The sequence below is a fragment of the Leopardus geoffroyi genome, chromosome B3 (genome assembly GCF_018350155.1).
Source record: "Leopardus geoffroyi isolate Oge1 chromosome B3, O.geoffroyi_Oge1_pat1.0, whole genome shotgun sequence".
Taxonomy (NCBI): domain Eukaryota; kingdom Metazoa; phylum Chordata; class Mammalia; order Carnivora; family Felidae; genus Leopardus; species Leopardus geoffroyi.
The window spans coordinates 79,471,004-79,498,983 of record NC_059337.1 but is presented as its reverse complement, the minus strand read 5'-3'; the positions used below and the strand labels follow the sequence as shown (position 1 = coordinate 79,498,983).

General features: G+C 37.7%; 1 long non-coding RNA gene across 1 annotated transcript; it reads left to right on the top strand.

The window, feature by feature from the left end:
* The first annotated feature begins 548 nt into the window (after window positions 1–548).
* Window positions 549–27,047, top strand: LOC123582257. The gene is made up of 3 exons (XR_006704286.1): window positions 549–636; window positions 1,404–1,513; window positions 26,828–27,047. It is a non-coding gene; the product is annotated as an uncharacterized LOC123582257 (long non-coding RNA).
* Window positions 27,048–27,980: the final 933 nt, after the last annotated feature.

Below are 27,980 nucleotides of genomic sequence, written 5' to 3'. Positions count from 1 at the left end.
TCAGTCCTTGTTCCACTGAGGCTCCTTACTCAAACTATTTCTGGAGATGTAGGTGGAGGAGTGGTTGGGCCACATCGTTCTCGTGGTTGCCAGGAGTGTTTTAGTCTAGGAGCTGGGACCGTATGTGGGTGGGCAGGGGCCTGCGACGAAGAGCAGCACAGGGCATTATTCAATCAATATGGACCTGAGTTTGAGTCTTAGCTTTACCATGTACCAGGACTGGGAGCTTGGCAAGTTACTTGACCTCTCTCAGCCTCAAATTCTTGAATGTGTAAATAGAAAAACGATAATGACCTTTAGATTTATTGTGAAGATTACATTAAGTATGGTAAGTACATGACATAAGTAGGGAAATCATACATTTTAGTTCCTTTGCCTTCATTTCCTGCAAATGAAAAATGTCCTTCCTTGTTTTAATAGCCTCAGCTTTCACATCCTGTTCAGCCAATATGAGGGATGTGGAGGGAGGGAGGTTGATTCCCTACATGAGGCTCTCACCCTTTGTGGCCAAACAATAACTGTCATATTCTATTCTGTTGCTGCTTTAGCACAACTACTTCTTGTGTGCTAATTGATCACTGACTATTCTCACAACAATCCATGGAGTGAGATCTATTACTGTTCCCATTTTCACAGGTAATAAAGAGGCACAACAAAGTTATGGAAGCTACCCAAGGTCACCCAGCTTGTCAGAGTTCAAGTGAAGATTCTCACCCTGTGCTATTCTTCTAGAGCCCATATTATTGACAAGTATGTTAGACATGGAATTAGAAAGATTCAGTCACTTTCTTTTATGGTAGTTTATGTTGTGGCCAAGAATGTGTATTTTCAAGAGTCAAGTCCAAAATCTGAGAAGAAACACAGAAGCACATGTATAAGAAAGCCAAGCCTTAGACCCTGACCCCATTTTTCTAGGTCAGGGTCACAACCCTTCATCCAGCAGTAACAATTTCTTTATACTTTAAAGTTAAGTCATTTCATCTTTACTAATTCTCCTGGGAAATAAACAATTCTGGTTTTTCACAGCCTACTCTAGAGAACTCTAGCCAAAGAATCAACAGTTGTGGAGGAGAAAATGGGTCAACTGCCTCCTTGGCTTTCCTCTGTGGTCAACAGGGGGCTGTCATCAATGCCCATTTACCTCTGGAGCAAATATGAATGTGAACTCAACTTACTTTTTTAACCTCTTCATTAATACTGTTATTATTTCAAAATTTTTTATCGATAGAACAATTATGATTTCTAATATACTTTCAATGTCTTGAAAGTTTCAATATTATACTGAAGGTAATATTGTTTTAAAGGAAGCCTAAAAACTCTGAATGTTATTACTATTGTGTTATTCATTCATTCATTCATTCATTCATTCATTCAACAAATGTATATATTGTACATCTTCCTAGGTACTGAGCCTTATCACAGGCACTGAGGATATAACACTTAAGACAGATAAGATGCACAGTTATATGGAGCCTACCTTCCAGTCAGAGGAGACAGAATCTGTGCCTCAGAGGTAAAGTCTTTGCTGTCTCATTTCCTCAGTCCTGATGATTTTTAATGATGAGAAAAAAGAATCTTTGATTTAGTGAAATGCACCAATATTTGTAGCCACATGAATAAAAAAAAAGATTAGTAACAATCTTTACTGGATGAAAACTAACCCATTTTGGTAGGCACAATGTCTTAGCAGAATTATATTCTATCTCAGAAAGCACTGTAATAATTTAAATTAACAATATAATTTACAACTGCATATAAGATAAATCAACTAAAATCTAAATATATGAACTTGGGTTTCTAGAAACATACCAACTAATGTCCAGAAAATATTGTATACAACATGAAAGCATCTATCTAGCAATCCGTCTATTTGTTTATCTATATACATAAGATCTGATAAATTTATTTTGACACAACTGAATTTTTTGTCAGGTGCTATTATTTAATAGATCAAGAGAGCATTTTAATTACCTATACTTCAGTGATAACTCTTTGAAGGGAAATGTGCCTTGGAATTTTCCAGGTTATTATTGTTCTGTGGAAAGGTAGTATTGCGCATTGCCTGAAGAAGGTGCTCATAGTTTTACTTCTTATCCAAGACCCTTAAATTTTCTATTTTAAACATTTCTTTTCCTCCGTTCCTGACATTTGAATTCATCATTCACGTCTGTGACATGTTTTCATATTATCTTTTAATACCGATGTCAGTACCAAACAGTAATAAGGGTGCAAACATCTGTTGTTTACTCGGAAATGATTAGCTTCCATATATAATAATAAAAATTTACCCTATTGCAATAATGTTTAAAAAAAAACCCTTGCAAACATTTTGGACTGTGGTGATACCTTTAAAAAGGCAGTGCAAAACCAGCTATATAAAGTTTGCCTGCTATTTGCTTAATCCCAGTAAAATCTAGAATGAGTGCAAATAAACTTTATTCCAGAAAATCTTTACAGTAAGGAGAGTCTATTAAATACATTCATAGGCTTACTTGATGCTTAACTTCACAAAGACTCAGAAACAATGCAACAAAGTGGTAAAACCATGTAGACTTTTGCTGAGAAAGGCCTATCATTTTACTGTCCTTTTCCAAACTGGCTGGTTGTGTCTTTGGTAACATTTAAGGACAAGGCACATTTGGTTGATAATACTGCTGACTTTAAGCCGAACTAGAAACATCTGGAGGAATCACATTTCTTTCCCTGGCTAACCTTTATTCCTCCTTTGAAATTCTGCTAAGGCATCATTTTCTTCTTTTTTTTTTTTTCTTTTTTAACGTTTATCCATTATTTTTTAGAGAGAGAGACAGAGAGAGAGAGAGAAAGAGAGAGAACATGAGGAAGCAGGGGAGGGGCAGAAAGAGAGGGAGACACAAAATCCAAAGCAGGCTCCCAGGCTCTGAGCTGTCAGCACGGAGCCCAACATGGGGTTTTGAACTCACAAACCTCAAGATCGTGACCTGAGCCAAAGGCAGACACCCAACCAACTGAACAACCCAGGCACCTCAGGCATCATTTTCCTTAGCATGCCTTCCCTGAGCCCCTAGGTTAGGCTGTTTCTTTTTGAAACTCATAGCACCCGGTAGAGCCCCCTAACTCAGAACTCGTCATAGGATTATATTTGAACCATCTCAAAAATGAAAATCTTCCCTGTTAGACTGCAACCAGAGACCCAGCCTTACTTACCTTTGTATCACTGGTACCAAATACCCAAATACAGCAATATATTGCCTGATCATGGATAAGGGGCCAAAAATGGACAAAAGGGCAAGAGTTAGAACATCAGGCAATGTGTAAAGCAGGCCCTGGATGGACACAGTATTTCTGTCCTTTAAAATCTAATCATCCAGCAATCTAGGTGTAAACAGACACTACCATGAGAATATGCACAGGCTGTAGTGGGGAACGATAGGGGAGGTTAATCAGCCTGATGGAAAGGGATTGACAAGCTAGTCTTCAGAAGATCTGATGTGGGAGCCAAGTACTGAAAGATGAAAGTTACTCATTGATTGCTTCAAGAATAAGAGAGCAAGACAACTTTGGGTATCTACAAATTGTTAAGTGTGTCTTGAATTTAGGATTTTAATGGTGGACGATGGTGCTGGAAAAGTAGGAATTAGAAAAGGAAGTTGAAACACCAAGTATTTAGTTTTTTAAGCTGCAAACTGAGAAGCCATTGAAAGATTTTAAACAGAGGAGTGCCATTGTAAGATTTAAATATGAGAGTGATAATCCAAGGTAGTCTGGAAGATGGAAGATGAATTATTGGGGGCACAGTGAGAAACGAGAACATTGAGGAGAGTACTAAGCTGGGACTTGGGGATGGTAGTCAGGAATAGATCAGAGATATATTGAATAGATAAAATCAGGAGGACGTGGTGAATTAAGGATGAGGTATCTGGCAAAGTGAATTGAATTTTGTGGACTGGCCCATTAGGGTATGAAAGTCATATTCACTGAGAAAAGCAAAACATGAGGATAAAGATGTGAGCCTCGTTTTGGAGAAGGTGTATTTGGGGAGCCTGATTGACAAGGAGAAGGTCCAACGGACAGGTATATGGGTCTGGAGTTCAAGGGTTAGGTCTGCAATAATGAAACAGATTTGAAATTTGTCATACTGGTTGAAACTGTGGTGTTATAATGGGCACTGACATTTTGCACACAGATGCCCTGGGATCCTTTTTGCAATTTCTGTTTTCTAGCCAGCATCCCTACCCCAGCTTCCTTATGATTTTGTTTCTAGTGGCCTGAACCCATGGAAGGCTGCCCTTGAGTACTGTGGCTGCTTTGTCTGCAAGCTCAGAGAGCAGGAGGTATCTGTTGTTTTCAGTACCCATGGCTGACCTTAGCCAATGATCAAGGGGTACAGGTGTACAAAGGCCCAACTCTTTTGCCTCCAGATGGAGCAAACTGTGAGGTATAATTTGCCTTTTAGGACTCTTCCCCAAACTGTACCTTTGCATGCTTTGTTCCCATTCCCTGGCCTACTTCCCTACCTTGGAAACCACTTGCACACAAGTAAATTCTCTTCTCATGGTCTCTTTTTGGGGATGTCTACCTAAGATATGTTGTAAATAAGGCCACCCAAGCAGAACATTGAAAGCGAAAAGGAAAAATATCCAAGAAAGGAATTTAGGGGTAGGCTGCAAGATCCATTATTTTGAATTCGACAATTATGGGTAGGGCCATCATTAAGGCTGAACACTGTGCTCTCAGACCAGTTAGTTGGTCTCCTCACTCCCTGCTCACTTTCTGACAGGACAAAATTCCTGCTGCTGACAGCATGGAGCCTGCTTGGAATTCTCTCTCTGCCCTTCCCCTGCTCACCCAAATGCGTGCTCTCTCTCTCTCTCTAAATCTCCCCCTTGCCAAAAAAATGTCATATCTAGAGAAAATGCCAGTGCAGACCCAACTCAGAGCCAGAGCAAGAGGCTCCCCTCTCTAAGTCTGGTGGCAGTTACAAAATGCCCCTGGAACTTAGAACTGACTCTGGAGAGAATATGGTGTGAGTAAACCAGAGCAGAAAACTTAAATCTCCACAAGGCTGAATTTTTAACCTGCATCAACCAAGTGTGAGGTTAGTTTATTGAACTGATTGAACCTGAAATTGACTAGGCAACATTTTCTGTAACCCAGTGAAAATGGGGGCTTATAATAGAGATGATGTTGAACCATGAGGAAATAAAGTTCTAAATTATTCACATGAATATGCGCATTTAACAAAAAATTCATATGACTACCAGTGTGAAAATGCACAAATTCCACTTAAAGACATCAACCATACAAAAAAAGGTATGGGTCCTAGGTTGTTCATCACAGCATCATTTGTAATAAGAGAGACATGGATAAAGCAAGGTATCTATCAATGAAGGAGTAGTTATTTATTAAAACATAATTGACATGCATAACAGTGTGCAATACAATAATTAAAAGTAATGATGTAGATCTATATTTACGTGCGTAGAAAGATGTCACCATGTAATAATGACTGAAAGGGGGGAAATGATAGCTCCTCCCCATATATGAAGTATTACATTTTCATTCTTCCCTTAATAAACAAATCCATAATAACTGCTTGGCCCTCATCCAGGGCTCATTTTTCCATTACGGCCAAAGATATGCTTATCAGTATCCTTGCTTACAGTGTCATTGTGACACGTCATCAGGCAATCCTTCATCTCCTCACATTTAGCAGCAACAGGAATTTTGTCCTGGCAGAAAGCGAGCAAGGGGTGAGGAGACCAACCGGTCTGAGAGGACAATGTTCAGCCTTTGTATCCCTTGACACAAATGGTGTTCAGTGTTTCTTCAATGATGACTAGTCTGTGGTTTTACTGGAACACTGCCTGGATCTTTGGCCCAACTGATTTCTCTGAGTTGCAGCCATGTTGTCCTCAGGTATCTGACTGTGGTTGGAATAGTAACCAGTTCTGTGTCCCCTCATCCCCTGAACCCCTGCTGGCTCTCTCAGCCAATCTTCACATCTCACTTGGCACATGGGAACTTTGGATTTCCTCCACACCAATTAGGGAAGATAAACACCTGTAAGAAAGGTAGAAAGTCTAACAATTTCCCCCTTTGTAGGCCTTTTCACTTAACTTTCATAAGAAAAGAGAGAAAGTCACTAGGTAATTCCAAAAAAAGAATGAGTTTGGAATTAGGGAGAGTAAAGTTTTGAAAGAGCAGTTGAGGAGAAAAGTGAACTATGGAGAAGAAATGTCAGGCAGCTTTACAAGTGTAAGTTCCAGACCATAAATTTCTAGAGGAAAAAACTGGGCAAATAAGTGACGGTTTCTCCGTCACTACTCAGTGATAGCAAGGAGTTGAAGACTGGGAGCAAATGGAAGGATGTGGGACTAGAAGCTGAAGGGTGTCAAGAAACTGTGGAACAGAACAATATAAATGAGCTGGACAGATGGCAGGTGTGGTCAGAGAAGAAGGTGATGGATTTTAATAGTTTAAAGGTAGAACGTTTTGGGCGATGAAACATATTTTGTGGGGGAGGCTTGGCGAAGAAGTGAAACCCATGAAATTGTGGAAGCCCAATCACTATGAGACAGGGGTTTTGTATGGAAATTGGAGCTAGTTAGAACAAAGGTTGAACTTGGGACAGACGAGACAAAAAGGCAGATTCTGAAGTGCTCAAAACACATACTGACGTGATGAGGAATTAAGTGGAATGAAATCAAGATAATGTGAGTTGACAACAGCAAGAAGGAATAAAACATGACATCGTAGGGGGCAAAAGCCTGACAGGAGGGAAGATTTGATGTGAGGGAGGAACATAATGGTCTGAAAGTGAAAACCAGAAATTGGAATAGTAATTAATCCCTCCATTCCACTTCTCCAACTACAGACGTGCAAGACATGGGAGGCTCTCAGGGGAGAGCCAGATTATTGTAAGGGCAAAGAGGCAGAGGGAGTTCATTTGGCAGAAGAACTCAGGAAGCAGGAAGAGCAAAGTCATAATAAGTGAGAGTACGGGAGAGATGAGTGGCTGGTGGGGCTTGTGTTTGGGATGGCGGGCAAAGCAGACTGGACTAGGAGAGAAACTTGGTTGACTGTTCCAATGTTCTGAGGAGAACTTCTGAGGAGATCTGTTTGCTGTTGCTTGGCTGGGGTCTCAGGAGTCATAGGCCTCTTCATTGCCTCTCTGTGGCCTAGCCAGCCGAAGGTAAGTTGGCTTGAGGTATCAAACAGAATATTGATTAAAATACATTTTGAGGATTAAACCTGGAGTTGGGTGTTGAGAACACGAATGAATATGCTTCATGTGTCAAACAGAAGTGGAAGACACTTGTGAGATGAAGTGGTCAAAATTCTGATGTGAACCCCGCAGACCTCAGCCAAAAGTTGCTGAGTTTCTTGGATTGCATGGTGTAATTTGTAAAAGTGTTATTAAAGGCATTGAAAGTCATCTTTTCCAAAACAGATGATAACAATAGCAAAGGAAGTAGTCTATTTTATCTAGAATTTTAGGATTATAAGGGAGGGTAAGGTGGCCACCCTGCATAAGTCACAGGTGAATTTGACCTACTCTGTTTGGATCCTGTCATCCTTTAATTCTTACTTTGTGGTTATAATGACAAAATTGAACCCCTCATCTCATTAAGAAAGGAATAAAAAAATAATAAGTGGAGAAATTAAGGGAAAAATAAAGGACAGCATTCTTGTTTTTCTCTTGCCATCATTCCCACTTCTCCAAGAGAGTGGCACTAATATCGGGCAAATATAGGTGCTATTACATGTTATGGTCCTGTCCTACAAGGGCACAGCTAAAGATCTCAGACTCGAGTTGGGTCCTGGCTTTGCATTTTCTGTTCTGCCTTTAATCAGTCATTTCCTGTTTGGTGTGAGTTAACAGTTCCTTTGGTGGATTTTTTTTTTTTCCTCCCTCTGAGTCATCTTACTTGATAATGTCAGCCATGGGCTCACTGGCACATGTTGTATTGTCAATCTGTGATTCTCACTTTGGGCCATTTCTGTTGCTTGTGTCTCTTCTACTTGCAATTTCCCTTTGGTCGCCATCCCCTATTTTAGGAGAACTCAATCCACGTGCAGAGAAATATTATAGGTTAATCTCAGCAGGATGTGTGAGAAAGAGACCTTGGAAACAGGATGAAACTTGGAGTGTCATAATTCTATTTGCAGAGACTTGATCCTTGCTTACATGGACCGATCACAGTTGCTGAAAAAAAATAACTCTGTGATATTTTCATGGATTCAGCCATATGGCACCGCCCTACCTGAACCATCATTCTGTTTTCCCTTACAGACACTGAGGAATGCAATATGGACATCCCGTCTGACTACACAGTATACAAACTCTTTACCTAATGTTGCAGATGGGTTTCATATATCCAAAGGGCTGTTTATTAATGTGGATATTTTTTCTCTCACTTATTTACATATTGCTCAGAAGCCTGCCTACAACATGGAAATGATTTGCATGCATCTCATATCTTAGGAGTAAAGCACACTCCTACACAATAGGGCACATCACTTCACAGAGAGACAAGTCGTTTTGGGGTCTCCATCGCCATGTTTTGTGGGGGCAGAGCCATAAAGGCACTCTCTAAACAAACCACTTTCTACAATTTACTTGGACTTTTGAACAAATATAAAGAAGTGCCTAAATGCTTGGAAATAGTGGGGAGTGGTAGGTCAGAGGGACCCGGCAGCAGGGGGGGGGTGTTGATAGAAGGAGTGCAGGCCTTGGAATAAGAAATAATCCAAGAACTAAAGGAATATTCCTGGATTTATTATTTACCATGTGTTGCAGCCTTGGAAACTATTTAACCTGTATTTACTTGGTTCCTCATTTCTAAAACAGGAAAAATAACATATATCATGAAAAGTTATAAGGACTGGACACTGTGGATGTATGATTAAAAATGGAGATATTAGGAATAATATTGTTAAAAATTAATTAGGCATGATTACTATCTCCGTTTTCTCAGGACAAGAGTATTGATGCTTCCAAAAAGTAAACATAATTGTCTTTGCTTCTCTTTACCCTGAGAGAGTCCTTGAAATGCATATTCCCAGTCCCCGTGCAAGTGCCTGGCAAGTAGTAGATACTCAATACATGTTTGTTTAATTAATTATAAAATTGATTCATTCATATGAAAAACATTTAATGTTCCTAAATAGGTATTCATATTTAAGGAGATGAAATCAAAATTTTATAGACAATCATTGGATAATTTTATGGAAGAGAAAGAAATCAAATATGAAAAGAGATGTAGATTTTTTTTCACCATTTACTTGCTTCAAACTTTTGATTTAGAAGTGAAAACCTGACACTCGGAGGACAACAAAAGAATAGGAACATCATTTGGTGATCTCTTCATTTTCATACACTGCCTTCCTTTAATAATAGAATACTAGCTTGCCTGAGAACAGAGATCTTGTCTGTTTTGTCTTTGCTAAAATCCTTCCCTGTGCCTAAAACAGTGTCTTGAACATAATGGTTGCTCAACAATTATTGAATAGATTTTTATCTCTTTGCATCTAATATCCAGAGAGAAGTTTATAATAACCCATCTTTCTTCCTCTTCAGCTATAGAATAATGAACACTATAGCCCTTTTATTCAAGATGTTTTTAAAAAAAAATTCCAGTATTCATTTTTATTTTGAATAAAACATTTCTTCTTTTACTGTGTATTTCTGCTTCTATCACTTGGTTAAATGTCACCCAAATAGTTTAGCCTGCATACTTAACTTTGTTTCAATCACAATTCTTAAATTTGGTTATCTGTAGCAATCAAATTACTGTTTCTTGTTTTGTTTTGTCTGTGTAGACTCAGTCCTGGTTTTTCAGGTATTCCAGTTTGGAGCAAACCTTGGTTAGCCCAGCAAGCTTTGCAGGAAAAAAAAGTGTGTATTAATTATTTTTTCAGGACTCAATTTTTTTGTTTCTATCAGATAAAACTTCCAGATGGATGGCAGATCATAGAATCACATTTCCCTGCTATCTTATGGCACACTGAAACACTTGATTTGTAAGCTGGAACACAGCGATCTGACCATGTAACTGTCAACAACATAACCGGGTATACACCTTATGCCTGGATCCTCTAATTTGCAAATTTTTTTCTGACACATTTTGAAAGGCTACAGTCTGAATCCTTCAGTTCCTGTTCATTTAGATGTTAGTAAAGTTTGAAAGTATACCAACTCTAATAGAAGCGGGATGATAACCGGTAAGCAAAATCATAGATTATTCCCAAAGCCAACTGATGTCCTTTATTGGCACTAAAGTAAGGGCTGGCAGTAGTTAAAATTTTATTTTTCTTCAGTTCTTCTTCTAAGTAAGTTTTCTCATAAACATAGCTGGCCACGAGATGTAGATGTGACACACACTAGGAGGGACTCAGCAGTGGAGCAGAAAGGTAGATTCTAGGCCCCCCAACCCCTTGTTGTAGTTGAGTGGTCTTGGGTAAGCAATTTAAACTTTGGGCCACTGATTCCTATAGAAAGAAGGAAGGGTTTCAATAAGGTAGTTTTGAGATCCTTTATATCTCAAAAATTTTTATGATCTACAAACCAGATAGGTCAATCCTAAATTATTAAAAAATGATATATTTCTATGTGAAATGAAGTAGGTCTTTATACCACAATAAGCCCTTTAAATAATAGCAACTATGCCTTAGCCTTGCTTACATTATATGACAAAACACCATCCCATTGACAGCCTCTGACCTAGGTGATACCATTCATCAGTAGTACACTTTAAAGCATTTGAGGGGTTCAAAGGATTGCTCATAATTTGTCTCATAACTTGAGGAAAAATAAACTGACAAAAGTATAATCCAAGGTCTGGATTAGTATGCTCTAGAAAATATTAAATATTAAAAACAAACCAGCAATGGCACATATAACAGTAATTTATGGATTATGATAGAGCTCAGGCTTGTGTGTGGCTTATCTCTATATTCTAACATGTTGACAACGGAGCAATAATGATGTTTAATTCAAACAATCTTTTTATGGAAGGCAGTATGTGAGAAATATTTTTGATGTATTCATCATGTTTTTGTGTTTCAGGATCATCTTGCAAAAGCAAGCTTGAATCCTTCCTAAATGCGTGGTCCTTCGATTTGAACTGATAGAATATTATGACTTCCTTTGTCTTCTGTTTTGTGATTTTGCCAGTAGTTGAAACAAGGAGAACAATAGAGTGTACATGAATAGAATTGAGCATTACGGAAGGTGTAAAGATACTGAAAGCTGACAAAAGAGGAACACTAATGAACCAAAAAAAAATTAGTTTAATTTCTTGAGTTAGGGGTTTCTATATCTATATCTCTGTATCTTTTGTTTTCCTTTAAAAAAGGACAAATACTTTATTTGAAGGGAATTAATTATTTCACTAATAGCTATATAGGACAATTTATTTCAGCTCAAATGGAATGTATATAATACATACTGAAAAGACAAGATAAAAATGATACTGGTCTCTGCAGGGAAAGGAACCATATAAAAATAATGGGACCTTAAATACATGTGTTAAAATTATTTATTGATTTATTTATACACATTGTTAATGTATAATGTGATTCTTGCTCTAATCTTATCATTAGCAACCAGCTTATCAGGTTATCATTAGCACAAAGTCAATTGCTACATTAAAATGACCTTTCATAGCATACAAGCAGTTTGTGCTAGAAATCCAGGCACTTTTGTTAATGTGGACTGTAGGTTTTTCTTAGAAAACCTCCCAAAGGCCTTTGTTCACCTTTATTCAAGCACCATGTTGCCACCTGTTCTGTCGACTGGCAACTCATTCCCTTTCCCTTGAGTTGTCTATGCTGCCAATTTCTTCAAATGATGGACTTCTTTCTTCAAAACTAACACTCAAGACTCTTCTCCCTTAGTCTATTAATTTAGATATTTTAATGTAAACTGAAATGTGAATACATTTAGCTCTAGTGTAATTTGCATTTTTAATGCTACTTTTTAATGGAAAGGGATCTCTAATTGGGGGGTTTATCTGACTCCCAACCTTACCCCCTGTTTATTCTCCTTCTTAAACTTCGCATTCTACCGATAAAAGACCTCATTTGGTTACTTTGAATTTTCATGTTTGGTGAAAACTAGCTTATTTCTTTACCAAAAAAACAAGAAGTATTTTGTGGGGAAAACATTTTATGTCTTTTCCTCTAGTCTGTGTGGTCCATAGTTTTGTTCTTAGATTTTACTCTCTACTGTTACACTAGATCCCACAGCTCATGGGTGAGAGCATTTTAGTTATTTGTTTCTGGGCACAGTGGGTCCAAAGACCTCACCTGCCAAGAAAAGCAATGCCTTTTCACTCTCCTTTATGTGGGATCTCTGTAGGCACTTCCCAAACAGGTGAGGGGACTCAGAATTGCAGCCCCAGTGTGTGCCTCAGCTTCTCTCAGCTTTTTTTTTTTTCTAGTCTTCTTCCAGGTCTTTGGTATAAAAATGATGGACCTGTCCTCATTTAATGTGTTTCACACTATCTCACAGGCCACATAGATTAGTTTCTAGTTGCGTCCACTTCTGGCCTTTGGCAGTAGAATTTTTGTCTATCCAGCAAGAAAATACCTTCCCTTTTGGTCTGTAGATTGTTAGTGGCGGTGGTCCCGTGGCAATGAGAGTAAGGTGCCAAGTGACACTGAGTTTCAGCTTTCATGCATGAATGCTCTGTTCTTGAAACTCCATCCTCTGAATGAGGTGTTTGACTTTGCGTGGCAAAGCCAGTTTTGAGCCTCACTTAGGCTTTTCCTCTTAGGAGACCTTTGTTTCTCAGTGTAACCTGCCTTCTCTCTTCAATCGCTTTTAGTCTATAAGACATATTAGTATATGTTTGGACTCCTATTGAAGACCAGGTTCAAGTTCTTCCCCATGATGGTCATGCATGGCAAACAAATCAGAGGATGTGGCTGTTGACCTCTGCTTAAGTTTCTGTAAGCAGATAACGAGACTTTGTCTTACTAGTGTCAGCTGTGGCCCAAATAAATCATGTTACACCACATTTCTTCATTTGGTCAGAATAATTTATTTATTCAGAGTATAGGAGGGAGAAAAGATCTCTCTCTTCACCGCTAGTCTAAATATTGTATTAGCCAAGCTGCCTGCTTTGTTATTGGCTTGGGGAGGGTGAATGGCAGGGCATATGGGAGTTATCATGACTCTATGAATTTCATTACAGATTATTAGTTGCCCATTCAAGACAAATATAAGAATATGCTGAGTGGACCCCTCCTCCAAAGCTAGGGTCAGATGAGAAAAAAAATGGGGAGACACATGGTAAAAACTAAGTGAGCGTGAGTTTGGAAATAGAGAAAGAGGGACGCACAGCTTCTGCAGGCCGAGTAGAATTGTGTGGCACTCTGAGGGTGGAAGACACAACTTAGAAATTCAGAAAGCTTCTCTGTGACGTTGGGAATAGAGGCATGAAGATGACGGTGTATTGACAAAGCGGGGTCCGGTTGTGTCAGGGCTAAGGGAAACAAAGTTGGACCTGCATAGAAATAGAAGTCTCCAGAATAGTAAGGGCAAATAGAAGAAAAGTGCTTTAAAGGTGAAATTAATTATTCTCCAAATCTACCTTATTTTCAATTATTTCCTTATTTTAGAATCTTTTATAATCCTGAGTTTTCTGCACACTGTTGGAGAAAATAGGTTTTATCAACTTGTCACATTTGGCCACTGGCTAAAAGGGGATGCCACAAGAGAGAGGGAATATAGGATATAGGATAAGTAATTTTATTTATTTATTTTGAGACAGAGAGAGAAAGAGAGCAGGCACATGAGCAGGGGATAGATACAGAGAGAATCCCAAACAGTCTCCCCCCTGTCAGCACAGAGCCTAAGGCAGGGCTTGAACTCATGAACCCTGAGATCATGACCTGAGCCAAAATCAAGAGTCAGACTCTCAACTGACTGAGCCATCCAGGCACGCTAGGAGTATTTATCTTAAATAATCCTCAGTGAATTTAGGAATTTTCTATTTTACCCTATAATTACATGTTGGTAAATATGGTTAGAAGGTTAATAGTGACTGCCCCCAACTAAAAATAGGAGATTTCAAGATTTTAATTTACTTAGCCAGAGGTTGGCAATTCATAGAATGTATTTCTTTAAAAATAGTTTCTTTTCTTTGGGCTCCAAATCTAGTGAGGTTAGCATATATATGTGTTGCCAGAGAAGAGTGTCATTAGAAAAATGCAAAATTCTTAGGTCAGAATCAGTAGAAATTTCAACCAATGATGTTTCATGAAAGTTCTTAATCAGTGAACTGTTTTTATGCAACTGGTTCTGGAGATTTTGTTTAAAAAATTTTTCTTTAAGTTTATTTTGAGAGAGACAGAGCACAAGTAGAGAGAGAGGGAGATAGAGAATCCCAAGCAGGCTCCATACTGCTGGTGAAGAGCCTGATGTGGGGCCCAAACTCAAGAAACCACAAGATCATGACCTGATCCGAAATCCACTAGGATGCTTAACCTCCTGAGCCACCCAGACACCCCAAGGTTCTGGAGATTTTGAAGACACAGTCTTGAGTGTTTGTGAATGCCAACTGACATTGTGTGTCTCTGACTGTTGTCTCGATATGATTTCACTGGTGTTTCAAACTGAGGGTCATAATGGTGGGAAATCCACTAAAATTATGTGATAAAATTGGTGCAGGAGAGGGGTGCCTGGGTGGCTCAGTTGTTTAAACGTCTGACCTGATTTCAGCTCATGTCATGAACTCACAGTTCTTGAGATCAAGTCCTGTGTCAGGCTCCATGCTGTCAGCACAGAGCCTGCTTGAGACTCTCTCTCTCTCTCTCTTTCTCTCTCTCTCTCTCTCTCTGCCTCTCTGCAGGTCGTACTCTCTCTTTCTCAAAATAAATAAACTTAAAAAAAACAGTGCAGGAGATTTTATTCTCCTGTAAGATTGTATCTTAGTGTTTCCTTAATATGAAAGCCCCACATCACACTGATGGGGAAATCAAAGGTCTATTCTGGTTATCTCCCATCTCAGAGTGGACATAAACTATTAATACTGTGATTGTGCTAGTTGTGCTTGTAAATTGTATGGATTCAACTAGAATTTTAAAATCACTTCCAATTCCAATTGGTTCTTAACCTGATTCCTTATCTGCCAATTGATGAGAAAGAGATTTAGATCTTTACAATATTGACTCTTCCCATCCTATTCATTTATTTATTTTATGTCATGTCATTTAATGGTTGTATAGTGCTTATTTAGCGTTAACTTTTTTACTTGGTATTTTAGAGTTTGTTGTTGCTCTGGTGGGAAAGCTAATATCGTCCCATGTCGCCAAGCTCTCTCATAATTTCTGTGAGATTTTTCTGTTGACAGTCATAGTTTCTTGGTAGATACAGTAATATACCTCAGGTACTTGACATCTAGAGTAGATAATTTTTTAGCACGCTGTACTCTATATGACAAAATTATTTCCAGTAATAATCATGAAAATAAGTAAGTAATAATAATGGCCAGAAAAGAAATGTAGACAGATTAGAAATTTTCTTAATTGAAGTTCATACGTTTTTACATGCCAGTTGATATTAAAAATAATACAAATATTACAGTACTTAAAAGGAAAAGATCGGTTGGTTAATACTGTTTAATTACATTAATGTATTTTTTGAAAAGGAGAATTAATATCTATATACAGTCTGTCTCAGTAATAATAACCTTAAAATTACTATTTTCAAGCCTTAATTTCTATACAGTTGTCGATTAAATTTTGGAAAAAATTAATCTTGGTATATTCATGTTTAATGGTATAGCTAGGTTTTTTAATCCATTTTTGCTTATAGTAAATAGACTATGTTTTGATTAGTTTTAATTTTAAAGTTTTTTCTCACATGAAGCAGGATATATACGAGTAGGAAAAGTCTTAAACATAAGAATAACATTTTCAGTGATTTATAAAGATCCTATTTCTTAATACATTCCAGAAATTGAATACTGTCCATGTCTGTGTTTCTTAGGGATTAATTCTATCAGCTTTCAGATGTCTGTATGTATAAAAAAAGTTCCACAAAATAACTTCATCAGAAAAGTCATCATAAATTTCTTTTGCATTTGGTTGAAACATCAAAAACTTTTCTTCTGCAAAAATCAAAGGAATTAGATGAATAAAATAGCAAGCATTATCATTATTTGATCCATTGCTGTAGAAACAAGTGTCAAGTTCTTAGGGAACATGATCAAGGCATTCAAGCCCAGTATCTTTTGTCTTTCTCCTGGCCTTCATATAATGACAGAATTAAAGTAAGTCCAGTTCACTTTCTTTATCTTTATAATCACTTTGATATTATTATTTTTTGTTTAAAATCTGTTCTTTAAATGCAGGAATATTTAGTGGAATAGAGGTTCTCGACACAAACAATGCCTGGAGCAACTTTGACTAATTCTGAACTGTCATGAACTTTCTGTCAATAAAAATCAATGTAATGAGCCCTCTGACAGGGGCTGACTGTATAACTAAGAATGCTCCGTATCAGCTTCCAGATATTAGTTATTAAAAGATAAATAATAAGATGTACTAATTTGAAACATATGTATGTATATTAAAAAAAAAAACAGCCACCAAAGCAGTAGTTTTAAAACTTAGACCAAAAACATATTTTTTTTTTCAGAGAGAAATATGTTGTTATTGATGATGTTTAGAGTTGCTGGCACATAGCAATAATAAAAGCAGTCTGAGTTTTAGTTGGTTTTGCTACTGTTTTACAATTCTTTACAGACAACACATACCTTTACGTGTCTGAAGTGAACAACTCCTTGCAATATATTGGAGCTATGATCATGAGTGTTCTTGACTAGATCCTGACCGAAATGAAAGTGTCTCTAACTTTTCCATTACATTTAAGTTGTCCATAGGCACTTTGTAAATAACCCATTCCCAAGCAAAAGAACATTCCTTCCATTTCTAATTTACTATTTTTTTCATCAAAAATGGTCTTATGAAATGTTTTTCTGTGTCTATTGTGATAATTATATGGTTTTTATTCTTCAGTACGTAAATACCACATTAACAGTTTTCCAGATGTTGAAGCATCCTTGATGTTTGGTGATAAAACCTCCCTCATAATGTAGTATTCTTTTATATACTGCTTTTAACAATTTGCTAGTATTTTGTTTGTAAACATTTATCAGCAGTATAGATCTAGAGATTCTCTTTTTGAGTATCAATCGTTTTTAGTTTTGTTATCAGGATCACACCTCAGTGAATCAGTTTAGAAAGTTTCCATATTTTGGGTACCCTGGAAAAATTTGTGTAACATAGTAATAGTCTGTTCCTTGCAGATTCAGTCCTTTTTTTTTTTTAAGGAGAAGTATTATATTTTGTTATCTCCTATAATTCCCAAATGAAGTTTATAATACTGTGATACTGAGTCTATCTCAATTTGAAATACAGATGTGTTATCCTCTTTAGTAACTATCTCTCTCTCTCTTTCTTGGAAACATTATGTAAATTATTTTAGAGTTACCAGTGCTTTCCTCGAATAGTACTATTTCATTGGTGGCAGGAATAGCTCCTTTCTGGGTCGATGGACTGTGTTGACGTTAGTTTCCCTCTTGCTGGTCATTTTGCTCAAATGCCTGCCAATTCTTGGTTATCTCTTTTCTTGTGTAAATGAGGTTCTAGGTTGAACAGTATTGGTATCTGAAACAGAGTTTCAAGATATCTGAAGACAGCAAAAAGTTGCTGATGGAATTCAAAAGTCTTTCTCATCACTTCACACTTTTCCCTCTCCAGCCATGAGAACCAACAGGCCCTAGGAGAATTGTAGCGAAGATTAGACTGAATAAAGAATGATCCCTTCTTCCTGGTCCAAAGATCTTCATTTTGAAGGATAGACCAAGTAGTAAGGAACTATTCTTAATATCTGTGAATGATGCTGAAAATGTTTATAATTACTAAAATCCAGTTACATTTCCCTTACTTTTTGTTCAGTGATTCAGAGATAACAGGGTCCTATTTGTCTCTAAATAAATGGTTGGAAGAATTTTCCATTTAGGTTGACATATTCAAATGTAGGTTCCCGCCCATGAAAAAGGAGCGAATCAGTTTCCAGACTCTTTACCACAAATCCTGGCTTAATATCTTCTTTATGGAATATATAGGAGAAGAATAGATTAAATCAAATAATATTTTTAATTAAAAAATAATTAGAGCAGGATTCCCCTCAAACTCCCAGGAAGGAATCCTCATCATATGGAGACACATTAGTCAGTGCACGGAGTCCCAGTCAGTGCGTTGAGAAAGCAGAGTGGTTTTCTAGGCTATGTGGAATCCACTTTGTTCTCTTTTCTTGCTCTGATGCCAGCACCATGAGAGGCTTCTGATGGGATGGGGAATTCAGCTGAAGTTGCTGTAAAGCCATTGTTTAACTTCAGAAGGCTGTGAATCTGACTCTTGCCAGAGTATCCACAAAGCCTCCTCCCACATTTCCCACATTTTTTGTGGATGACGAGGTATCAATGCTGAGGACTCTGGCATTGATGCCCTCTGCTCTTGTCATCCCACAAATATTTTAGTCAAGCAGCTAGTTCAGGTTTTTGTTCTAAGACTTGGGGATGGGACAGTGATGGGTAGTCTGGCACATTCCTCTCAAATACTGGCTAAGACCCTTGGATCTTTGAGTCTTTTTCCCCCCTCACTTCCATGTCTCCTTCAGATGAGTTCTTTTCCAGGAAGTTCCTAGGTATTTTAAGCAAATAAAGCCTTGACGAGGCAGGTTGATCATGGGTGTTCTCAGACACGAAACCTTTTCTCATTCGTAGAGTTCAGTCAATTTAGTTTACCAGATGAAATGACAAATAATGAACACATGATAGTAAATAAATAGTGTTCTGTTTTAAAAATCTGGGGCTTGGATAATAGACACATAGATGTTCGTTTTGCTATTATCTTTTATAATTTACATAAATCATATATATACATATATATATGAAATTTTTCAAAAATAAAAATGAAAGGCTAGATGAAAAAAATAGTACATAATTCTAGGATCTCTGCCTACCCAGAGAATTAATTTTTGAAATTATGTGTGTGGAGACTAAAACTACACACATAAATTTATATAAAGATGGCTAGTTTACATGGTATAACATGATAATTCTGTTAAATTCTACCTATTTTTTAGATTTCCAACTCTGTTTTGCATCTGAGTTTGGAATGGTTCTACCTCAAAAACTCCCTCTCACATGGGCTTTGCTTTGAAGAAGGAATTGAGGGTGAAGTTGCCCCTTTCAGCTCAACTAATGCATTAACATATATTAAAGTAACAGGTTCTTTAGCTGCCATCTTGCACACTGCAGAAACTCTGAACCTAGAGTGAGATGGGAGAAGTGGAACAACTATTATGCTTCAGTGGGGGACATAGCCATAGCAATCCAGATCCTGGTTGACTGGGGTGGAGGCCAGAATAAGAGGGATTGCCCTGTAATTACCCTGTTCACTCTCTTTTTCTTTCTGTCTAGATTGTCACTATTGTTTCCAGATTATTATCCTTGACTGAAGTCTTCACTTCTCTCCCATTCATCCTTCATGTTATCTTTCTAAAACACAAACTTGAGCAGTTTTTCTCTTCTTAAAAACCTTCAATGGCTCCCTAGTATCACAAAATAAATTATAAATTCCCTGAACTGACATTCAAGGCCATTCCCTTTCCCTCATTCTACCTTTTTGCAGTATGTATTGGTTTTGGGAGCTCACACCCTGGCCTGACTTCAAATCTTGACTTTACTGTTGCATGGCCTTAGGTGAGATACTTTGTCTCGATTTCCTCTTCTAAAATAATAATAATAATAATCCTAACACTGTATGAGATTGTTTTGATGGGTAATTGAATTTCATACATGTTAAATACTTAAAAGTGATACATGCTAAGTACTCAATAGCTGTTAGCAATTATTACAAATATCATGTTACACTCATCTCCTCCATGAAATGTGTGCTAAACTACATTAAAGTATTTACAGCTCCCAGAATGTGCTAGGTGTTAGTCTCCATCCTCCAAGTGCCACAAGTTTGCTTATTCTATCCTAGAAGTTGCAAATTTAAGTATTTTCAGGAATCTGGCAAAGTGGGGAAGGGGATTTTGTGAATTGGAGAACTTATGCCTTTTCCTCACAAAGGCATACAAATTAAGATATATATTTTAATGCTGTGCTAACCAAAGAATTCATATCTGTGGTTTCTTCTCTACTTTTATGGAAAATTACAACCCGTCACTCATGGCCAACAGCAAATGCTGTTTCTTCCATTGACTTCTTTGACTTCTTCCCTCTTTTGTACTCAAAGAGTGCTGACATATTCATACTCCCACCTTAATGCTTATAATATTATAATTCAGTTGCCTACATAATTGTCCACCCCCTTTCATGTTTTTAGTTCTCAAAGAGGAAACAAATTTCATGTGTATTCTTGCTTTTTCAATATCCAGCCAGTGTTTATTACACATTTTTGAATGAATCGTGATAGTACCTGGGATGCATGCAAATATGGAAAACCAATATGAGTAGAGATGAAAAGGGTAAGAACCTTGACTGGTGGAGCAGTGAAGGCCAAGATAAACTGCTCCCCACGTTTGTGTTCCCTTTCACTAGAATCTCACTTATGGATTGGTTCCCTACATTGTCTTTGGGGAAATGTTGTTAAGGACACCACTGTGAAGCCTCTGCCAATTCAACAAGGCAAGCAATTAGATGGTTTTTTTCCTATGGTTATTTATTTTTATTTTGAGAGAGAGACACACAGAGAGAGTATGAGCAGGGGAGAGGAAGAGAGAGAGGAAGAGAGAGAACCCCAGGCAGGCTCTGCGCACTGTCAGCACAGAGCCTGATGCAGGGCTCCATCTCACGAACTGTGAGATCGTGACCTGAGCCGAAATCAAGAGTGAGACGCTCAACTGAATGAGCCACCCAGGTGCCCCTAGAAGGTTTTTTTGATAAAGTAATGGACTTATTTCCTATAGGAGTTGGTTTGTTTTTATATAAAAATTACCAAGAATCATCAAAGACATTGATAGAAAATACTCAATAAAAGATTATTTTTCAGGTTTGGTTAAGATGATTTTCTTTGTTTCTTCAAGATAGTTTTTGTCAAACAAAATGGCTGAAATGCCAATAATTTACCCAATTGAAATGTTTCCATTTTTATATACAACAAACTGAAGTTAAACAAACAGCTCCCTCCTACCCAAAAACACACAAGAAAACAAAACGAAACTGACAAACTAAAGCCAAAGCCATCAATAGGAAGGGAGACGACAAGTGTCTGAAATTTGTGGCAATGTTGGCTGAACTGTTTTGGCCCCACTGCTACTTCAGGAACATTCAGAAGCAGTTCTCACCTACTCACAGCCCAGTCCTTGTGACTCATACACCCTTCTTTTCTGGGTGTATTGCAATGTGGGCTGCAATAGCAAAATATTGTAGACTGGGTGGCTTAAACAACAGAAATTTATTTTCTCCCAGTTTTGGATGTTGGAAAGTCCACAGTCAGGGTCTAGCAGGTTTTCTTTTCTGTGGAGATCACCCTTCCTGGTTTGCAGATGGCTGCCATTTCCTGAGTGCTCACATGACCTCATCTTTGTGGGCTCACCAAAAAGATGGAGAGAGATATCTCTTTCCTTTCTTAAGGCCACCAAATTCTATCAGATTAAGCCCCCACTTGAGTAATGACCTTGAGTAATTTTTAATCCCTCCTGAAGGCCCTATCTCCCAAGAGAGTCACGCTGGGGGTTAGGATTTCAAAATATAGATTTGGCTGTGAGGCTTGCAATTAAGTCCATAGAACTGGGGTAATGTCCTCTTAACTTGCTTTGTTTGAGTGCCAATTCACAAAGTCATTTTCTTTCCTGTCAAAACACTTTTTTTTTATTAATTATATCATAAGTACGGACTTTCTATCTTTTGAACTTCTCTAAATATTTGTTTTTTATTTTAATTTTTTAAAAATTTATTTGAGAGAGGGAGAGAGAGGGCAAGTGGACGAGAGGGGCAGAGGGAGAGAGAGAGAGAATCTCAAGCCCGCCCAATACTCAGCGCAGAGCCTGACAAGGGGCTCAGATCCCACGACCCTGGGATCATGACCTGAGTGGAAATCAAGAGTCAGACACTCAACTGATTGAACCTCACAGGCACCCCAATATGTTATTTCTAACTTTAATGAATTTTGTAAGTTTCGATTAGTACTGGGGGAGGGTCTCAGCAAATAAAACGTCTTTTGAAACCTTAAAAAAAGTGTTAATGAAGGAAAAGGAGTTAACATTGTAAACACCTTCCTTCTCAAACGTTTTTAAACAATGTATTTACCCATATTGATAGCTCCATGAAAAACAAAACCCCACGGTTTATTTGTGATCATGTTCAACTTCAAAAACAGTACTGACAACTTTGTTCTGATTCGTCTTAGCCCCAAATTCTTGAGAACCCCAAATCTGGTGGTATAAATATAGTTCTGACTAAATAATTCAATTGACATCCATAATGCAATAGATAAACCAAAGGAGAGGAAAGGAGGTATTTTTAAACACATCTTTTTGGTGTTTCCATTAGGCTTGATTTTTTTTTTTTTTTTTCATCTCCCTGAGATACCCAGTCCTTCCTAGAAACTTTACTGTCATGATAGTACCTGCAGAGTGATAGCACTACCAGACCTGGCTGTTTGTTTCCGATTAAGAACAGCTGTGCGACAGACTGTCTGAACAGTTCCCGTTTCAGGACGCAGCGCGGATCTCTGACACGAGGCAGTTCTGCACCAGCTGGCTCTGTGCTCGGTGCTTTGCTATTCCTGGATGATTTACCTGTTCTCAGCCCTGTCACCTTACTGTTTCTGCCATCTAATTAAAAACCATGTTACTGGATTCACTCTGCTACAAATTAGCAATGCTATCTGTGTTCTTTCTGAGCCTAAACTGGCCATTTTTACTTTATGATACATGATTTATTTTTAAATTTATACAAGATGCTTGATTATTTATTTGTGGTATATTTTAGCTCTCTTGTGGAGTCTCGATCAGAGTAATCCTCTTCTAATGTATTCATATAGAGTGAAGATCTAAATTTCCTAATCAAAATCATGTCAGCAAAAGTAGAGCTGCTCTTAGGATAACATTTTAGTCTAGAAAATGATTTTCCTTTAAAAGGGATTCAATGGACATGATGACATAAAAAGAAGCGGCAAAATTACACACAATCAGTTCACATAATCAAAACAGCAATGTTTTATATTCAGCAAGGATTTCTTTTTTACTATAATAAATGGAACAAAATAGTCCTTTTGGAATTCTGCAACTGTGTTATGGCTACAAATGCAATACTACTAGCATTCTACAGAATTAGAGACCAGCATTTTCAAAGCTGTAGAAGAAATGATCCCGTTGAGACATAGTCCCTAAATATACATTTGGGTGACATTTTATCACTAACGATGATGTTCTACCTTCACTTTAACTTCATTAGGAACTCACGATTACATCAAGATTAGTCTATTTTTAAAAGGCCTAATTCATGCAAGTAGTCAATTCAAATGGTTGGATTTTAATCATAACTGCCTAGAAAGGAAATTTCATCCTAATATATACATTGGAAGTTTATAAGATCTATGGAGGCTTTCGAGATCCATCAGAAAAATCTGGTCCTGTCTTGTGGGATGCTCCAATGGCCTCTGGGCATGCTTCTGTCATAGTATTCTAGAAGAGTGTGTTGTAAGCCATGTCCACTTGCTCAGAAAGATTGGGGTTCTGTGAAGCAGGTATCATGTATTGTACGTCCTTGTAATTCTAGAATCTAGCCTGGGCCTGATGTATGCTAGGTGCTCCAAAAATGATTGTTGAATCACTTTATGGAAATCAAAGGAATATGGATTAACGTCTGCAGGGACTAAGGTACTAAATTAATTGCCTTCACAAGATGTAAAATTATAGTCACACCTCTATAAAAGAGTGGCTAAATAAATTTCGTATATAGATGTGTATAATCTAAATCAAAGCTCTGCTTTTTAAACAAATTTTAATGTTTATTTTTGAGAGAGAGTGAGACAGAGCATGAGCAGGGGAGGCGCAGAGAGGCATGGAGACACAGAATCCAAAGCAAGCTCCAGGCTCCAAGCTTGTCAGCACAGAGCCCCACACGGGACTCGAACTCACAAACTGCGAGATCATGACCTCAGCTGAAGTCGGATGCTTAACCGACTAAGCCACCCAGGCACCCCTGTCCTCATTCTTTAAAAAAAAAATAAATAATGTTTATTTATTTTTGAGGGAGAGAGAGACAGAGTGTGAGCAGGGGAGGGGCGGAGAGAGAGGGAGACACAGAATCCAAAGCAGGCTCCAGGCTCCAAGCTGTCAGCACAGGGCCCGACGTGGGGTTGGAACTCACGAACCGTGAGATCATGACCTGAGCTGAAGTCACATGCTCACCAGACTGAGCCATTCAAGTGCTCCAAAGCTCTGCTTCTATTTTACTAAAGATTCTTCAATTCATAATCACACACACACACACAGCTGCTTCCCATTCAATAATTAAATTATCCTTTGGTCTTTTTTAGACTTTTGACTTTAAGGATTTTATCTATATAGTGCATTTCTTTACTTTTTACTGTGAACTATAACAAAATTTGTGTGAAGTTTGGAACTATCAGTTTACATACTTCAGTGGGTATTTTTGGGAAGTAGAGACAGAGTGACAGAGTTGCTGGAGAATTTAAAAAGTCTGAAGCTGTCCCTCAGTAGCTAGTCTGCCTTTAATGTACTGGAAGTCACACCTCAATTCGGGACAGATACATACTGCCACAGTTACAGGAGCTTTTGCTATGAGCCTGGAAGTTAGCAAGAAATTTTAAGGGATAGAGGAAAATTTTAAGGGAGAAGAAGAAAGAGAACTTAATTCCCTAGGGACAGTCTGAGTAGCTTTCCTTTTCCCCAAAGCTATTTCTTCCTGCTTCCCACTATAAGGGTATCAAGAAAAGAACATTCCTTTTGCGTTATAGCAAACTGTAAAGATTCATAAAGATTCTCAAATGAGAACAGAGCAACCTGTTAATGGGAAGTTGTGACGAGTTACTTTGTGACTTAGAACCAGCATTCATGACTGGCTGAAGTTAAACTGGTCAGCTTATAGCAACAGGAAAGACAAAAGCAGAAGTGAGCAATAAAGCCATTGATGGAAGCATGACCCGGAAGAAAATTGCTTTTGTAAGCACGAGGAAACAGCTAGTAGGTAGCCAAAGAAAAAGTATAATATTCAGTGTCTTCATTGACAGCAGCAGGAAGTGGAAACCATAGAGTCAGGAAATGCACTAGGAGAAGAAGATAAAGAAGAGTAGAATTGGTAATAAAGTTCTCATAGTGTAGTAAAAATAAATCGCTGTGGATATAAGGGAATCTGAGTTCCATTGATTGCTTCTAGGAAATGTCAGTGCAGAGCCCAAGAACTGGCAATCCGATGAGGGAGTAAAAAAATAAAGGAGGCCAAAAAGGAGGCCAAAGACTATGATTTTGCGTACCATTTTCTTACAGAAGTGCATAATTATTTGTATAGACCACACATGCCTTTTCGGGTTTATAATAGGAACTTGTGTTTTGCATTTAGGTACTTTTTTTCTAAAATTTTTCTGAGCTTGAAAAATGTCTCATTTATAGTTTTTCTTATCCTTATTTTAATTTAAAAATGTATTTCATTATGTTATATGTCTATTTGGTTAAATAATCCTCAATTATTTGTAGATTAAGGCAGATCATTTGAAAATTAAAAATATATATGTCTAAATTAATATACACATAACAATTACTTTAAACACAAATGTAATTAATTATGCAGTGTATTTTACATATAAATTTATAATTAGGTGTATAGTGCCTACATTCATTATGTACACATATTTACTTAAGTGTTAATTTAGGCCTTCTGTAACTAATTATGAGAAGTTATAAAATGTATTTTTTCACTCAAAGTGTCATTTCATTCCTCTGAGCTGATCAGCATCTTTCTTCTTTAGTTCCTAAAAAACCTCTTCAAACGTTGTAAACCATACACAGCTGAACTTGATGCGAGGGCAACCAGCATTAGGCATCATCTTGAAACATTCTATTACATCTTATGCTGTGCATCATGAAAAAAGCAGCACAGTACCTTGTAAGCCTCACCGGGCTTTGAATGTACTACAGACCACATATTTGAATGCCTCTGACCTACAAAGATGACATAAAAGGCTGCTGTTTTGACAAGGGGATTGCATCAAGTCTAACTTGCAGTAAAGTAGCTTTGCTCCCTGGCCGATATCATCTGGCAAACTCCCTGGTATCAGATACATCGGTGGTGGGAAGAATGGCATGTAGATTTTATGGCAAGCTCCAATAGGCAAATCACAACACAGATGGCACCCTCTCTCCTCTCTCCCTTTCCTTCTCCCTTCCTTCTTTAGGATGTACTTTCCATCCTGTTGAATAACTTGACACATTTGTTTCCTTCTAAGCTATTAAAAGCTTTCCTATCTATGCAGCATTTACTGCCTTGATGTTTGTGATTATGGTTCTCAGTTGCAATAAGAAATTCTATGGAAATCATAACCAATCCTGGTTTCAACTGATCAGCTTACAAAGGGAGAAAACCTTCTTTCAAGATGCTCTCAAACGTGTGAGGCACACCTCAGTGAATGTAGTATTAGAAACCTGCTGGCACTAAAAAAAAAATTGCTTAAAAATTAGTAAATAAATACAGGTTTGCCGAGGTTGAGCATAATTTTAGCCAAACTGCAAATATTAATGGTTTAGTTGGAAGCATGCCTGACTTTTGGTCCCCTCTCTCTCTTTATCATTTAGGTACTCAAAAGACAAAATAACACCATCTGACACCTTGAATTACTGAGTAAACTTTTGTACCACTGAAAACTCACATCAGGTGCTTGGACAGAATTGTAGGGGGAGGACAGCCCTTGTCATCTGGTAAGTTATACAAGTATGTAAGCTGCTCACAGTGAAGATATAATAGCTTTCAGGAGTAGAGAATAGGTAGAAAGTACAAAAATTAAAAAAAGCAACAACAGCAACCAAACTGTACTGGTTTTTTCTCCACAAATGGTATAATAAGATCAACCCGATAATTTTTAATTTAATAAACTTGGAAACATTGTTAATATTTGGAGTCTGTTTTATTCCATCTTATTTGCTATAATATTTGCAGAAATAACTGCAACTAATAAGGAAAAACAATTAAAACTGTTCTTTCGGGAATGGAACCAATCATAGATATGGTCTTTCCATTTTCTTATTTTTCACAGAAGACTTCAAAGGATAGATTATGTAAGTCAAAGAAAGGGACATCTTTCTTTGACTAAGCATCTAGTCTAAGTCCTTTTACTTCACAGAAGAGAGAATGCCTCTAGAAAAGTGACATGTGCATGGAACCAGAAACAAAAACCCATGTCTCCTGACTCCCTATATCTATGTCTTATTTCATTACACACACGAAGCAAGATGGGAAACATTCAGCTTTCAGTGCTGGGGACAACTTTCTCAACTGTTGTGTAAGCACACTTCGATTGGCATGTTTACCAAGCATAGGCAATAGGTACATCACGTACCAGATGTACGTGATAATTATTACTTGAGGGTAAGATGATGAGTGATGGTTTGTGATTAGATTTTACACATAGTAAACAGACATCTTGGATACTATTATCTTTTTTCTTATTATTTATTTATTTATTTATTTTGAGAGAGATAAAGATAGTGAGAGAGAGGGAGGGGCAGAGAGAGGGAGACAGAGAATCCCAAGCAGGATCTACACTGTCAGCACAGAGACTGACATGGGGCTTGAAACCACGAGATCATGACCTGAGCCAAACCAAGAGTCAGACACGTAACTGACTGAGTCACGCAGGTGCCCCTTGGATACTCTTATCTTTAAAGCAAATATGAAATTAATACATTAAAGAGTGAGTATCTTAACAAATACACAAAATAGCAGGGAAGA